Consider the following 14,132-nt stretch of genomic DNA (forward strand, 5'->3'; position numbering starts at 1 on the left):
TTCGACCAAAGGGTGACATCATTTAGCAAAGCAAGAATCGAAATTGCAGTAATGTCAAGCAGCTCATGGTAATTTGACCAAATCATAACCGATCGTATGTTCTCACGCACTCACAGATACATTTGTAGCTGAAAAGAGTCTGAGAAGATAGACTCAGCTTAGCATTGATATTTATCTGGATTGATGGGCTATCATTATCTGCAGCGAAATTGATATTGTCGACGGGCACATCCCAGCAGTTGTGCGAGTCGGAGAGGGATCATGGAACCCTTTTCACGTGACTTTGCATCTGTTGTTATGCAGCATCACAATTGGAAGTGCAAGAAAATGGGCCGCGCGGCTGGCTGGTAGTGTGGCCGAGCGGTCTAAGGCGCTGGATTTAGGCTCCAGTCTCGACAGAGGCGTGGGTTAGAATCCCACCGCTGCCATTTCTGCTGATCGTTTCCAACGACGCAGCATGTTAAAATGCTGTTTCGACTCCTGCTGCATTTCTGTTTAAAACTGAAGAAACATGTGTGTGCTTCCCGGGCAATTAACTGTGGTGTGGGAAAGTGCCGACTTGTCCGGTGTCTGTGCTGTCATGCTCGTGCTCGCCTCCCGCGCGGAAAATCGCAAACAGCTCTGCTGTCCCAGACAAGTTGTGCGTTTACTGGAACCGAATGGAGGCTGTTATTTCATTGCTGTTGTGAAACAAAGTCCTGCGGTGGCTCGACTCGTCGTTATTTTGTTTTCTGCCAATGGGAAAATCGTTCCAATGAATTGTGATGTCACATGTTATTGAATGTCTCCCATTTCCTTCATTTCCGTCCTGGAGACATCGGAAGGGAAAGGTAATGTAATCGAGACTGTGATTGGTGAAATTCACTTTTTATGGCCCATTCTTATTGTGTTCTTTCTTTCTCTCTTTTCAGCATTGCCTGGGAAGTGGTGGTGCACTCAGGCTCCAGTATGTTTGAAAGAGCAGTTTGGAATTGCCCTGTTGTTAGTTGTGAGATTACTTTATGGCTCATGCCCCCGGCCTGTCTCATAATTAGCATTCATGCTCGCTGTGTCTGCATTTGGTTTGCCAGTTTTGTTTGTGTTCCGTGTTAAATGCTTTCTGTTTTGCGATTCGCTCAATACATTACGAATTAACAGGGTTTCTGAGGTTACGTCCAGCTGCAAAAATCTGGAGTCCAGAACAACAAAACATTTGATGAAAACAACTATGGACTGTGTTACATGGATACAAAAATCAAATTTGAATTCTGCCAATGAGTTTAAATTATGCCCCAATCAAGTTTGAATTTTATATTTTTAAAATGTTAAAACCAATGAAACGGTCTGACGCTTTGTGGGATAAATATCGGACATTTTGAAGAGTTATTCGGAGCGGCAAAGTACAGCAAAGAGAGCAGCTAAAAGACCAACACATGGAGGATGTTATTAAAATCTCCAAGAGGTGCCTTTCTGGAGAAATAGATTGCATAGAAAGAAAGCATCAACACTGACCTGGAGAAAGAAAAAATCATCTACAGAGGAAGATACAAAGAGAACCTTCGACAACGATCTAGTTATTAAATTTGAACTTTTTGGTAAACGTTGTTGGGATCGGAGTTAGGGAAGAGATTGCAGAGCAGCAGGTTGAGAGAAAGGAGTTGTAGGTTGATTATTCTCTGTCAATACAAAGCAATAACGTTGTTATTTTTAACTTTAAGTAGTGATTTTTGGGTTGTTTCTTTGTCTCTGGCATTTTAACAGAATACAGCAAGGGTGAATCTTTTCTGCTTTGCTGGTTCCATTAGCAGAGGGGTTTACCCCCTCACGTAATACCAGTTTCCGTGCTTGCTTTGTTGTGCATTGCTCATTTGTGCATTTTGCCTCATTTACGATTTTGAAGTTGTCCTGTCTACAGAAACCTTCCGTGCTTTTGTGCCATTGTACAAAAGGTGCAGTGTGTCTTAGCGACAGGGCTCCCGACAATAACATGGAAACAGCACTGCGCACTCTCCTCGAGTCTGGAAAACGATCCCTGCACAGGTCATGTTACATCCCGCTCTCAAGGGGCTTTTCATTCCATCGCTTTCAATTCCTCACAGAGTTCCGTTTCAACAGATTTTGTCACTGAGTCATTTATTTGTTTGTGTTCAAATCCGGTGAGCAGAGGGTCCCAGTTGGAGCGTGCTGAGCCCATAACCCAGAGGTTAGACCATACTCTGTGAACTGTACTCTGATTTTCATCATTTCACTAATTGCATGTAGATGTATCTATGCTCTGCAAATGTTCACGCCTGTTTTAAGAAGCAAGATAATCAGTTCCTGGTTCCTGCTTTTGTTGTCACACAGACCAAGTTTGTAAATGCTGGAACATGCACTGGTCGTGACTGTTTGCTCTCCCACATCCGTTTTCTCCCCAGCAGGGGGTAAGATGATTGTCTGAATCGCTTTCTTATGTTCCCTGTCACTCCGGGATGATGTGAGCTGTGAAGTCTGTTCTCTGAGCTGGCGGTAACGTGATAAAACTTATGCACATCAGGTGCAACGTGCATGAGCGACGGGACTCGCTGCAGTGACATCCCATGTTGATTCAGACAGCAGAGCCCTCGCTATGACTTCGAGAAGGACAAAGACACAGATGACTGGAAGAGATTTTCTCTTTCCCTGCAGTTCTTCACATTTCTATCTGTCTCAGATGGCGTTATTTGCACAAGGTTCCCTAAAGATTATTAAGTCCTGTGCATGCGCGATCTCTCTTTTGTGCAGCTTTCCAGAATTTCCATAACTCCCACTACCTCTAACCCCCTCCCGCTCTCCACCACCCCGTGTTTGATAGTGGGCTGGAAAGCGTGTTCATGTTTCTCTTCCACAACGCTAATAGCCAATTGAAGATGAGTTCGTCCAGCTGCCAATGATGGGAGCCCGCTTGCAAAGGAAGTGGCTAGCACAGCCTCCGGGGAACCGGAAGTCAGAATGGCAGGGAGCTGCTTTTAAAACTCAGTGCGGCTCTCCCTCCGAAACAAAAGAAAAACCCTATTTTTTAAACAAGGAAACTTAGCTGATTTATGGATCATGCTTCTGTTGCGGTTCTGGCTTGTTGGTCTTGGGTGTGATATCGCCTCGGGTGGGTGATGTTCGTGTGAGAAGTCACACCTGAGCACTGGAGTTTTGCATATGGTTCTATTTTTGACGCAGAATGTATAATTTTGATGAGCTCGACTTCAGAAAAAGGTACCGAAGCTTAAAGACACACAACAGCAACTTCTTGGAGGTCGTTGCAAGACTGAGAAATGGATTCCCTCACTTCAAATGATGCTGATCCTGTTTATGTGGATTTTGCCGAGTGCACGTCCTGTGCGGAGTCCCCTGAAAGCCTTAATCTGTCCAAAATGTTGTTTTACTTATGCTGTGATCTGCATGTCCTTGATTAGTATGATCTGCCTTTACCAATCGCAGACAAATGTTTTCACTGTACTGAGGTTCATGTGATGATCAATCAGTCAAATAAAGTCAATCAATCGACCGCCATAGACATGCCCTTATTGTTTGGGGGCTGCATAGCCTCACTTTGCATGTGACATATTTTGTGATTCTGAGTGAAATAACAGTTAAGCCAACAGAATGTGGCAAGTTAGTCACAGGTTATATTGACACACCCGGGACACATCTGTGCTACAGTGTGTCACACAATAATAGTGAAGACCTTTTGAAATCATCCTCTGAGGTACAAGCCACACCCCAGACCGAAAAGCTGAAGACTGTGTGAGACTGCTGTGGTCAACGCTAACAGAGCGGCCCAGTGGGGCGTATTGGGCTCATAACCATGAAATTAATGGATTGAAAACATCCTCTACTCGTTGACAATTCCATGTTTCAGTGTGTGTACTGCCCCCTCCAGTGTTTCTCTATAATAGATCTCCATTCTACGCATTGCGAGCTGTTTCATTTCTGCTTCCTTTCATTCAATGTATCAGAAATGAATATTTCAGACTGATACACACGGGAAAATTACACAAATGAGGAAACACACTTGTGAAGTTCTGGAACATCTTTTCCTGTTCTCTGTCGTTGTGCTCTGATCTGATTCGCAAAATCTCTTGCCAGAGCTGGGAATAAACTGGTGAAGGTGAGATACATCAGTTGTAGAGTGCTCTATGCGCATGACGCCCTGCAGTTATTCCCCACGCCGTTTCACTCAGCAGTGTTCTTCCTGTGAAATGAAAAGCTGTGAATTACAATTGGATCAATTTGTTGGAGACAGAATTGCGATACAGGGACAGCTCTGCATTATTAGGACATACATCACCAACTATGAATAACCACAGGGATATATAAGCGTCAGAGAGTCGCTGTGGACTCGATGGGCTGAACAGCTTCTATCGGCGCGTGAGTGACGCCACGCATTTATGCTGTCCCTCTTCCTTTGTCTGGGACAGAGTGGCTGATGGTGAAACAAAGTCTCATTGTTAACCCTATCTTCTGCGTTAAACTGTCTGCAGACCCGCAGCTCAGGGACGTGGGGATGGCTCTCAGTGAGTGAGACTTTCAATCGGATTGTCTTTATCTACGAAAGTTGGGGTTCAGGTGTTCACTGCTGCCCGATTGCATGCAAAGAAGCCGATGTTTGTGTTACAAAAGCCTTTCTGCAGGATTGCTGTGTGAAGATGGATTTTGAACAGCAATCGGGCTGCACAAAAATGCCGTCACATGACTTTACCTGAGGGTGGAGAGTCCGGAGTACATTTGTGTCTTACCCACCAGCTCAACGTCTTTATCGTTGGCTCAGATAAATGATATTTACAGGAAGCTCCCAATCAAATTTGCTGATTCGCAGCACTTGATGGAACTGGCCGTGCCGATGACAGCGTGCTTTCGAGTGTAACCACACTTGCCTCTCCTTACACTGCTTGCCTGAGGAGGGAAATAACTGAATACTCTGCCGTTGGAGACAACTTCGTCCAAGCAGATGGGATAAACAGTACTGTTCTGTGAACAAGGAGACAAAATGTCAAGGCGGTATTCTGAAAACACTTTGATGCTTAAAAATCTGAGAACAAATTGGGATGTAGTTGGACCTGACCGAATCTCAGCTGGTTTGTTGTTGTCAATGTAAGTGTGTCTCGGGCATGATCTTCGCTCAGCAGCTTGTGTTAATACTGGCATGGGAGAATGTCTTATTAAAATTGCCATCGAGCCTTGGTTGTTTGACTTCACTTTTGCTCGGTCGTCCTATCAACTGTCTGATAAAAAGATGTAAATCATTAAGTTGCACCCTTTGAAATAACTTTGCGTTTTGGGGTCAGAAGTGTCATTGTAGTGGGCATGGCACAGTACCACATGCGGTGGAAGTCAAACAAGTGTTAGAGGATGTTCACCCACAGAATCCCACTCTGAATAAATCAACCATCTGGATGTTCGCATAGTTCTGGGTGTGAAACTTTAGGAAGTGGGGACGTGAAATGATTGAAAACAGCACTGAACAGTTTGATGAGAATAGTGTGGTATATGAGGAATATCAACAATAAAGGTCATTTGGAAAGTTGGGGCAGGACTCCATGGAGAGCAGAAGGCCAAACGCTGGCCTTGTTCAACCTTTCCAAGACATGAGTGGGTCAGACAGAGGGAATAAGGAAGGGGGAATTTTCCCTACGCCTGAAAGGATCGAGAACGATTTGGCAGAGTTTTAAAGACATTAGTAAAAGAAGAAAAATGTGCATGACGAGAAATGTTTTCACATCGGGAGTGGTTAGGGTCTGACATTGACAAAGACGCAGTTTCAATCGAGTTATTGAAAAACTAATTCAATGTTCATGTTGAAAGTAAAAATATGTAGAGTTACAGGGAGAAGGCAAGAGAATGATGCGAATAGAGAAGCACATTTATCTCTGTAGAGAGGCAGCACAGCTAAGGTGTTTTGTTACACATTTGTGATTCTGACTGGAATCACAGTTCGACCAACAGGATGTAGGGAGTTAAACAACGGTGATATTGGCAAAGCCGGGACACATATTCATCGCAGAATATTATCAAACACGGAAATGTCACAGTAGGGATGGCACTGTCTGAAAATCCTGCAGGGTGTCCTGCGGATCAGACACAGGAAATTTCACGATTCGAACCGAATCAGCCCTATGAAGGGAAGCCGGAGGCGCCTGCTTCAGAACTCAATTACTAAAGAAGCTTAGGCTCGAATCCCCCCACAGCAATTTCTGTGGCTGCGGCGTGTTCAAATAAAAAGCAAGACTGGACGTTTGCTTTGTGGAGACGGGGGTCAGTGTCCATCTTGTCATGATCGTGTTCGCCTCCCACACGGTAAATCTCGGGCTCAAGCGGCTTTATGTTCCAGGCAAGTTGAAGTTTTATCAAATTGGTTACGATTCCTGAAGAGTTAACTGTGTTGTGGGAGAGTGCAGATTTTCTCAAAGTGTCTGTGCTGTCATGGTAGTGCTCGCCTCCCGCACGGAAAACCGCAAGCAGCTCTACTCCTGTTTTATGTTCCAGGCAAGTTGAGCTTGGAGTGGAACCGAATGGAGACTGTTACTTCATCGCTGTTGTGAAACAAAATCCTGCGGTGACTCACCTCGTCGTTCTTTGGTTTTCTGACCAATGGGAACATAATTCAAACGAATTTCAATGTCATATGTTCTTAAATTTCTCCCATTTCATTCATTTCCGTCCTGAAGACATCGGAAGGGAAAGGTAATCTAATCAAGACTGTGATTGGTTAAATTCACTTCTTTTCGCCCATTCATATTATGCTCTTTCTTTCTCTCTTTTAAACACGTTCTGGGAAGTGGTTTTGCATTAAGGCTCCTGTATGTTTAAATTAGTAGTTTGGAATTGCCCTGTTGTTAATTGTGAGATTAGTTTATGGCTCATCCCTCGGACTGTCTCACATTTAGCATTCATGCTTCGCTGTGTCTGAAAATGCAGTTGGTTTGCCAGTTTTGTTTGTGTTCCGTGATAAATGTTTTCTGTTTTGTGATTCGCTCAATACATTACGAGTTAAGAGGGTTTCTGAGGTAACTTCCAGCATCAAAAATCCTCAACTGAGGATCTGGGAATATTTCACGGAGTATGGTTAGTCGGAGCAAAAGTAAGGAAGTCGTTTGTTTCTACAGTATTTCACAATACTACCTTTCCCGTGAGCAGTCGAACAGACTAAATGATTGTGCCACAGATTGCAACGGTAAACTCCGCTAAAAAGTAATCCTTTAAAGCCGGTGTAAGCAACACAACGTTATTGGGGTGCACCGCGTGGAATCAGATACTTCGGTGTATCTCGTCCATGCTTACCACATAGCCAAAATTAAACAAGTTCTGTTCGCCAGCATTTGGCCCCAATCCCTCTAAACTCATCCTATCCAGAAACTCATCCGATTACCTTTGCAATTTTCTGAGTGTAATAGCATCCTCCACTTCCTCTGGTAGCTCATTCCATACACGCACAATCTTCTGTGAGGGAAATGTGCCTCAGATCCTTTGTCAATTTCAGCCCACTCACCTTAAACCTATGCTCTCGAGTTTTCAACTCACCCAGACTTGGGTAAAACACGTAAATGCTCAGTTTACATCCCTTCCATAAGATCATGTCGCAGCCGTTACGCTGCAGGGAAAGTCGGCCCAGCCTATTCCACCACGCCCTACGGTGTAAACATTGACGACATCCTTGTTCATATTTTGTCATCAATTTCACGTGTCTTTTTTTTACATTTTCAAGATGTCAATTACGCTGGAGGACAACGAGCGTTTGGAAACAGAAACGTGAAACGTACAATGGCTTCAACTTTCAGTGCTGGATGCCACTGAGCAGTAGCAGGTGCGGTTGCGGCTTGTTTGTGTCGCGTGGTGGTCATCACGTTCGCCTCACACGCGAACGGTACCTAGTTTGAAATTGGGAAGAAACTTCTTTGTTCTTCAACTACAGCCTTTTACATGGAAAAGAACCGAGCTTTCTTGCTTACTTTCCCATCTGCAAACCTGCCTTCGAATTTGCTTGAACAAATCTGCTCTCGCTGTGAAATGTAATGCAGTTCCATTTAATTACAGTGCAAAGCATTGTTAAGCTTTTCTCCAACCTGGTTCTGATCATATGCCATTTGTTTGAGAGTTTAGTTACCGCCTTCTGATCCTTCCACGAAAAGCAGTAACGCATTTGCATTCCTTGGCAGGTGGCTCAGTTCAAAGATGGAAATGTGTTGCTGGAAAAGCGCAGCAGGTCAGGCAGCATCTAGGGAACAGGAGAATCGACGTTTCGGGCATTAGCCCTTCTTCAGGAATGAGGAAATTTGGTCCAGCAGGTTAACATAAAAGATAGGGAGGAGGGACTTGGGGGAGGGGCGTCGGAAATGTGATAGGTCGAAAGAGATCAAGGTGAGGGTGATAGGTCAGACTGGGGTGGGGGCGGAGAGGTCGGGAAGAAGATTGCAGATTAGGAAGGCGGTGCTGAATTTGATGCATTTGACTGAGACAGGCTGGGGGGAGGGGAAATGAGGAAACTGGTGAAATCCGAGTTCATCCCATGTGGTTGGAGGGTTCCTACCCGGAGGATGAGGCGTTCTTCCTCCAACCGTCGTTTCGCTGTGGTCTGACGATGGAGGAGTCCAAAGACCTGCATATCCTTGGTGGAGTGGGAGGGGGAATTGAAATGTTGAGCTACAGGGTGGTTGGGTTGGTTGGTCCGGATGTTCCAGAGGTGTTCTCTGAAACGCTCCGCAAGTAGGCGGCCTGTCTCCCCAATATAGAGGAGGCCACATCGGGTGCAAAGGATGCAATAGATGATATGTGTGGAGGTACAGGTGAATCTGTGGCGGATATGGAAGTTTCCTTTGGGGCCTTGGAGGGAGGTGAGGGGGGAGGTGTGGGCGCAAGTCTTGCACCTCCTGCGGTTGCAGGGGAAGGTGCCGGGAGTGGAGGTTGGGTTGGTGGGGGGTGTGGATCTGACGAGGGAGTCACGGAGGGAGTGGTCTTTACGGAATGCTGATAGGGGAGGGGAGGGAAATATATCCTTGGTGGTGGGGTCCGTTTGGAGGTGTCGGAAATGGCGGCAGATGATGCGCTGTACATGGAGGTTAGTGGGCTGGTAGGAGAGGACCAGTGGGGTTCTGTCCTGGTGGCGGTTGGAGGGGCGGGGTTCAAGGGCGGAGGATCGGGAAGTGGAAGAGAAGCGGTGGAGGGCATCGTCGACCACGTCCGCCTGAGATAGAAATAGAAAGGTCGAGGAAGGGGAGGGAGGAATCTGAGACTGTCCAGGTGAATTTGAGGTCGGGGTGGAAGTTGTTCGTGAAGTGGATGAACTGTTCAACTTCCTCGTGGGAGCACGAGGCGCGCCGATACAGTCATCGATGTCGCTCCAATTGAATTTGAGGTCGGGGTGGAAGGTGTTGGTGAAGTGGATGAACTGTTCAACCTCCTCGTGGGAGCACGAGGCGGCGCCGATAGGCAGTCTATTCTACCTCACCCTATGGTCCAAACATTCTTGTCTATATTTTGTCATCAATTTCACGTTCCTTGTTTTTACTTTTTCGAGATATCAATTGCGCTGGACAACAACGAGGTATTGGAAGCAGAAAGGTGAAGTGCAGAATGGCTGAAAATTTCAGTGCTGGACGCCACTCAACTGCAGCAGCATTGCTCTAGGCTTGGTTCTGAAGTGTAGTGGTTATCGCGCTGGCCTTATATACGAACGGTAGCCAGTTTGAATCTTGGCCAAAACTACCTTGTTCTCCAAGAGCAGCCTTTTTCATGGACGAGAACAAATCTTTCTTGCTTGCTTTGCCATCTGTAAACCTGACTTCGAATTCGCTCCAGCCTTCTACCCTCATCGCCTCACACCCTGCCTTCTGCCTAACACATTCTCTCCCCTCGCCTTCTCCCCGCCCTCTCCACCCTTGTCTTCTATCCCCCTGGTCTTCTTTCCCATTACCTTCTACCCCCTCGCCTTCTCCCGCACCTTCTCGCTCGCTCCTTCTCTTCCCGTGATCTCCCACCTCACCTATTCTTCTCTCACCTTCTCTCACCACCTTCTCCTGCACCATCTCTCCCCTGCTTCTCACCTCTCCTTCTCTCCCCATCATATCCCCCTTGCCATCTCCCGCACCTTCTCTCCCCTGCCTTCTCACCTCACCTTCTCCCCCACATTCTCCACCCTCGCCGTCTCTCCCTCGCCTTCACCCTGCCTTCCCGTCCCATATGCTCTCCATTGCCTTCTCCCCTCCATCTTCTCTCCCTCATCTCCTCTCACTCGCCTTCTTCCCTGCCTTCTCTCCCCCGCATTCTCCACCCTCGTGTTCTCCCCGCCTTCTCCCCCCTTTTCTTCCCTTCTTTCTCTCCCCACCTTCTCTCCCCTGCCTTCTCCACTCTCGCCTTCTCTCCCCACCTTCTCCCTTTCCTTCTCCCCCGCCTGCTCCTCCGAGTCTTCTCTCCCTGCCTTCTCTCCCCACTTCTCCCCCCGCATTCTTCACCCTCGCTTTCTGTCCTTGTCTTCTCTGCCCCATCTTCTCCACCTCGCATTCTCTCCCCCACGTTCTCCACTCTCGGCTTCTCTCTCTGCCTTCTCTTCCCTGCCTTCTCGCACCGCCTTTCCCCTTCTTCTCCCCCCGCCTTCTCCCCTCGTCTTCTATCCCGCCTTCTCTCCCCAACTTACCCCCGTCACATTCACCCCCCACTTTCACAGCCCCTCACCTTCCCACTCGCCTTCACTCCCCTCACCTTCACCCTCCCTCCCCTTCACCCCCTTGCCTTCACTCCTCCTCACCTTCATCCCCTCACCTTCACTCCCCTCGCCTTCACCCTCCCTCGCCGTCTCCCCATCACCTTCACACCCCTCGCCTTCATCCCCCCCTCGACTTCACACCCCCTCACATTCACGCCGTTCGCCTTCACTCCCCTCGCCTTCACCCTCCCTGCCCTTCACCCCCACGCCTTCACACCCCGTTGCCTTCACACCCCTTGCCTTCACACACCCTTGACTTCACCCCATTGCCTTCACCTTCTCACCTTCACACCCGCGTGACTTCACCCCTTGCCTTCATATCCTCGCCTTCAGCCCCCTTTGCATTCAACCCCCCTCAGCTTCACCCCCACTCGCCTTCAACTCATCTCGCCTTCAACTCCCTTTTCTTCACACCGTTCGCCTTCACCCCCGCTCACCATCACCCCCTCGCCTTAAACCGCCTCTCCTTCACACCCATTTACTTCACACCCCTCGCCTTCCCCCTTGCATTCACCCCCTCGCCTTCACCCATCCTCACCTTCACCCCTCCTCGCCTTCACTTTCCCCCTTGTCTACTCTCCCTTCGCCTTCTCTCCTAACCTTCTCTGCCCTCGCCTTCTCCACACTGGCCTTCTCCCCACCTTCTGCACCCTCGCCTTCTACCCCACCTTCACCTCCACAATCTCACCCTCACCTTCTCAACCCTCGCCTTCTCTGCCCACTTTCTCTCCCGCGCCTTCACCTCCCTCACCTTCAAATCGTCTCACATTCACCTGCCTCGCCTTCAACCCCTCGCCTTCACCCCCACTCGCCTTTTCCCGCTTACCTTCTCTCCCCTCGCCTTCTCCCCTAACCTTGTCTGCCGTCGCCTTCTCTCGCCTCGCATTCTCTCACCCGCCTTCTCTCCCCGCCTTCCCTCCCCAATACATTCACCAACCTTGCCTTCATACCCTCGCCATCACCATCCTCTCGCCTTCACCGTCCCCACCTTCACCCGCATTGCCTTCTCTTTCCCCTGCCTTCACCCCACTCGCCTTCTCTCCCCGCCTTCTCTCCCCACCTTCTGTCCCCTTCTTGTCCCCCGCCTTCTCCACCCTCGTCTTCTCTCCGTGCGTTCTCTCCCCACCTTCTCCCTCCCGCGTTCTCTCCCCATCTTCTCCCCCCATCTTCTCCACCTCGCCTTCCTCCCCGCCTTTTACCACTCGCCTTTACCCTCACCTTCTCTCCCCCGCATTCGCCTCACTCGCCTTCTCTCCCCCTCATTGTCCCCAATCGCCTTCTCCCCCCGCATACTCCACTCTCACCTTCTCTCCCCCCACCTTCGCTCCCCTCGCCTTCTCTCCACCTCGCCTTCTCCAAATGGCCTTCTCCACCCCTCGCCTTCTCTCTACTCGCATTCTCTCCACTCGGCTTAGAACATAGAACATAGAAAAATACAGCGCAGTACAGGCCCTTGGGCCCTCGATGTTGCGCCGATCCAAGCCCACCTAAACTACACTAACCCACTATCCTCCATATACCTATCCAATGCCCTCTTAAATGCCCATAAAGTGGGAGAGTCCACCACTGTTACTGGCAGGGCATTCCATGAACTAACTACTCGCTGAGTGAAGAACCTACCCCTAACATCAGTCCTATATCTACCCCCCCTTAATTTAAACCTATGCCCCCTTGTAATATCAGACTCAATACGCGGGAAAAGGTTCATACTGTCTACCCTATCTAACCCCCTAATCATCTTGTACACCTCAATCAAGTCACCCCTAAACCTTCTTTTCTCTAGTGAAAACAGCCCCAAGTGCCTCAGTCTTTCCTCATACGATTTTCCTTCCATACCAGGCAACATCCTGGTAAACCTCCTCTGCACCCGCTCCAATGCCTCCACATCCTTCCTATAGTATGGCGACCAAAACTGCACACAGGCTTCTCATCCCTCACCTTCTCTCCCCTTCACCTTCTCTCCCCCCACCTTCTCCACAAAGTCTTCTCTCCCCTCGCCTTCTCTTCCCTCACTTTCTCTCCCCCTCGCCTTCTCTTCCCTCGCTTTCTCTCCCCCTCGCCTTCTCCACCCTCGCTTTCTCCTTCCTCTCCTTCTCCAGCCTCGCTTTCTTAGCCTTCGCCATCTGACCCCTCGCCTTCTCCCCTCCCTTCTCCACCCTCGCCTTCTCTCTCCGTCGCCTTCTCCACCCTCGCCTTCTCTCCCCTCGCCTTCTCCACCCTCGCCTTCTCTCCCCTCGCCTTCTCCACCCTCGCCTTCTCTCCCCTCGCCTTCTCCACCCTCGCCTTCTCACCCCTCGCCTTTTCCACCCTCGCCTTCTCTCCTCTCGTCTTCTCCACCGTTGCCTTCTCTCCCGTTGCCTTCTCCACCTTCGCCTTCTCTCCACTCGCCTTCTCCACCCTCGCCATCTGACCCCTCGCCTTCTCCCCTCCCTTCTCCACCCTCGCCTTCTCTCACACTCCCTCGCCTTCTCTTCCCTCGCATTCTTCACCCTCGCCTTCTCCACCCTCGCCTTCTCCCGCCTCCTTCTCCCTCTCACCTTCTCTACCCGCCTTCTCCCCTGTTTTCTCCACCCTCGGCTTCATCACCCTCGTCTTCTCTCCCCACATTCTCCCCCGCCTTCTCCACCACCTTCTTCCGCCTCGCCTTCTCTCCCTTGCCTTCTCCACCCTCGCATCCTCCACCCTCGCCTTCTCACCCCTCGCCTTTTCCACCCTCGCCTTCTCTCCTCTCGCCTTCTCCACCCTCGCCTTCTCTCTCCTCGCCTTCTCCACCCTCGCCATCTGACCCCTCGCCTTCTCCCCTCCCTTCTCCACCCTCGCCTTCTCCACCCTCGCCTTCTCCGCCCTCGCCTTCTCCGCCCTCGCCTTCTCCACCCTCGCCTTCTCCACCCTCGCCTTCACTCCCCTCGCCTTCTCCACCCTCGCCTTCTCCACCCTCGCCTTCTCCGCCATCGCTTTCTCACCTCTCGGCTTCTCCCCAACCTTCTCCCACCTCGTCTTCTCTCGCCGACCTCTCCACCCCATTCTCCACCCCTGCCCTCTCCTACCATCTTCTCCCTGCCTTCTCTACCCATGTCTTCTCTTCCCGCATTCTCTCCCCCCCTTCTCCACCCTCGCCTTCTCCCCCGCCTTCTCCCCGCCTTCTCTCCCCGTCTTCTCTCCCCTGCCTTCTCTCCCCGTCTTCTCTCCCCTGCTTTCTCCACCTATGCCTTCTCCTCTGCCTTCTCCCCATATTACCACTCCCGCCTTCTCCACCCTTGCCTTTTCACCCCGCCTTCTCTCCCCGTCTTCTCCACTCTTGCCTTCTCCACTCACCTTCTCCTCTCCTTTTCTCTCTGTCTTCTCTCCCCGCCTTCTCCCCCGACTTCTTCCCTGCCTTCTCCCCCGCATTACCTCCCCTGCCTTCTCTGCCCTTGCCTTTTCACCCACCTTCTCTCTTCTG

General features: G+C 49.8%; 1 non-coding gene across 1 annotated transcript; it reads left to right on the top strand.

The window, feature by feature from the left end:
- Positions 1-346: 346 nt before the first annotated feature.
- Positions 347-428, top strand: trnal-uag (transfer RNA leucine (anticodon UAG)). The gene has a single exon. It is a non-coding gene; the product is annotated as a tRNA-Leu (tRNA).
- The last annotated feature ends 13,704 nt before the right edge of the window (positions 429-14,132 follow it).

Source organism: Chiloscyllium plagiosum, unplaced genomic scaffold (genome assembly GCF_037043375.1).
Source record: "Chiloscyllium plagiosum isolate Xiang-an unplaced genomic scaffold, Cpla_swu_hap1 HiC_scaffold_48, whole genome shotgun sequence".
Taxonomy (NCBI): Eukaryota; Metazoa; Chordata; class Chondrichthyes; order Orectolobiformes; family Hemiscylliidae; genus Chiloscyllium; species Chiloscyllium plagiosum.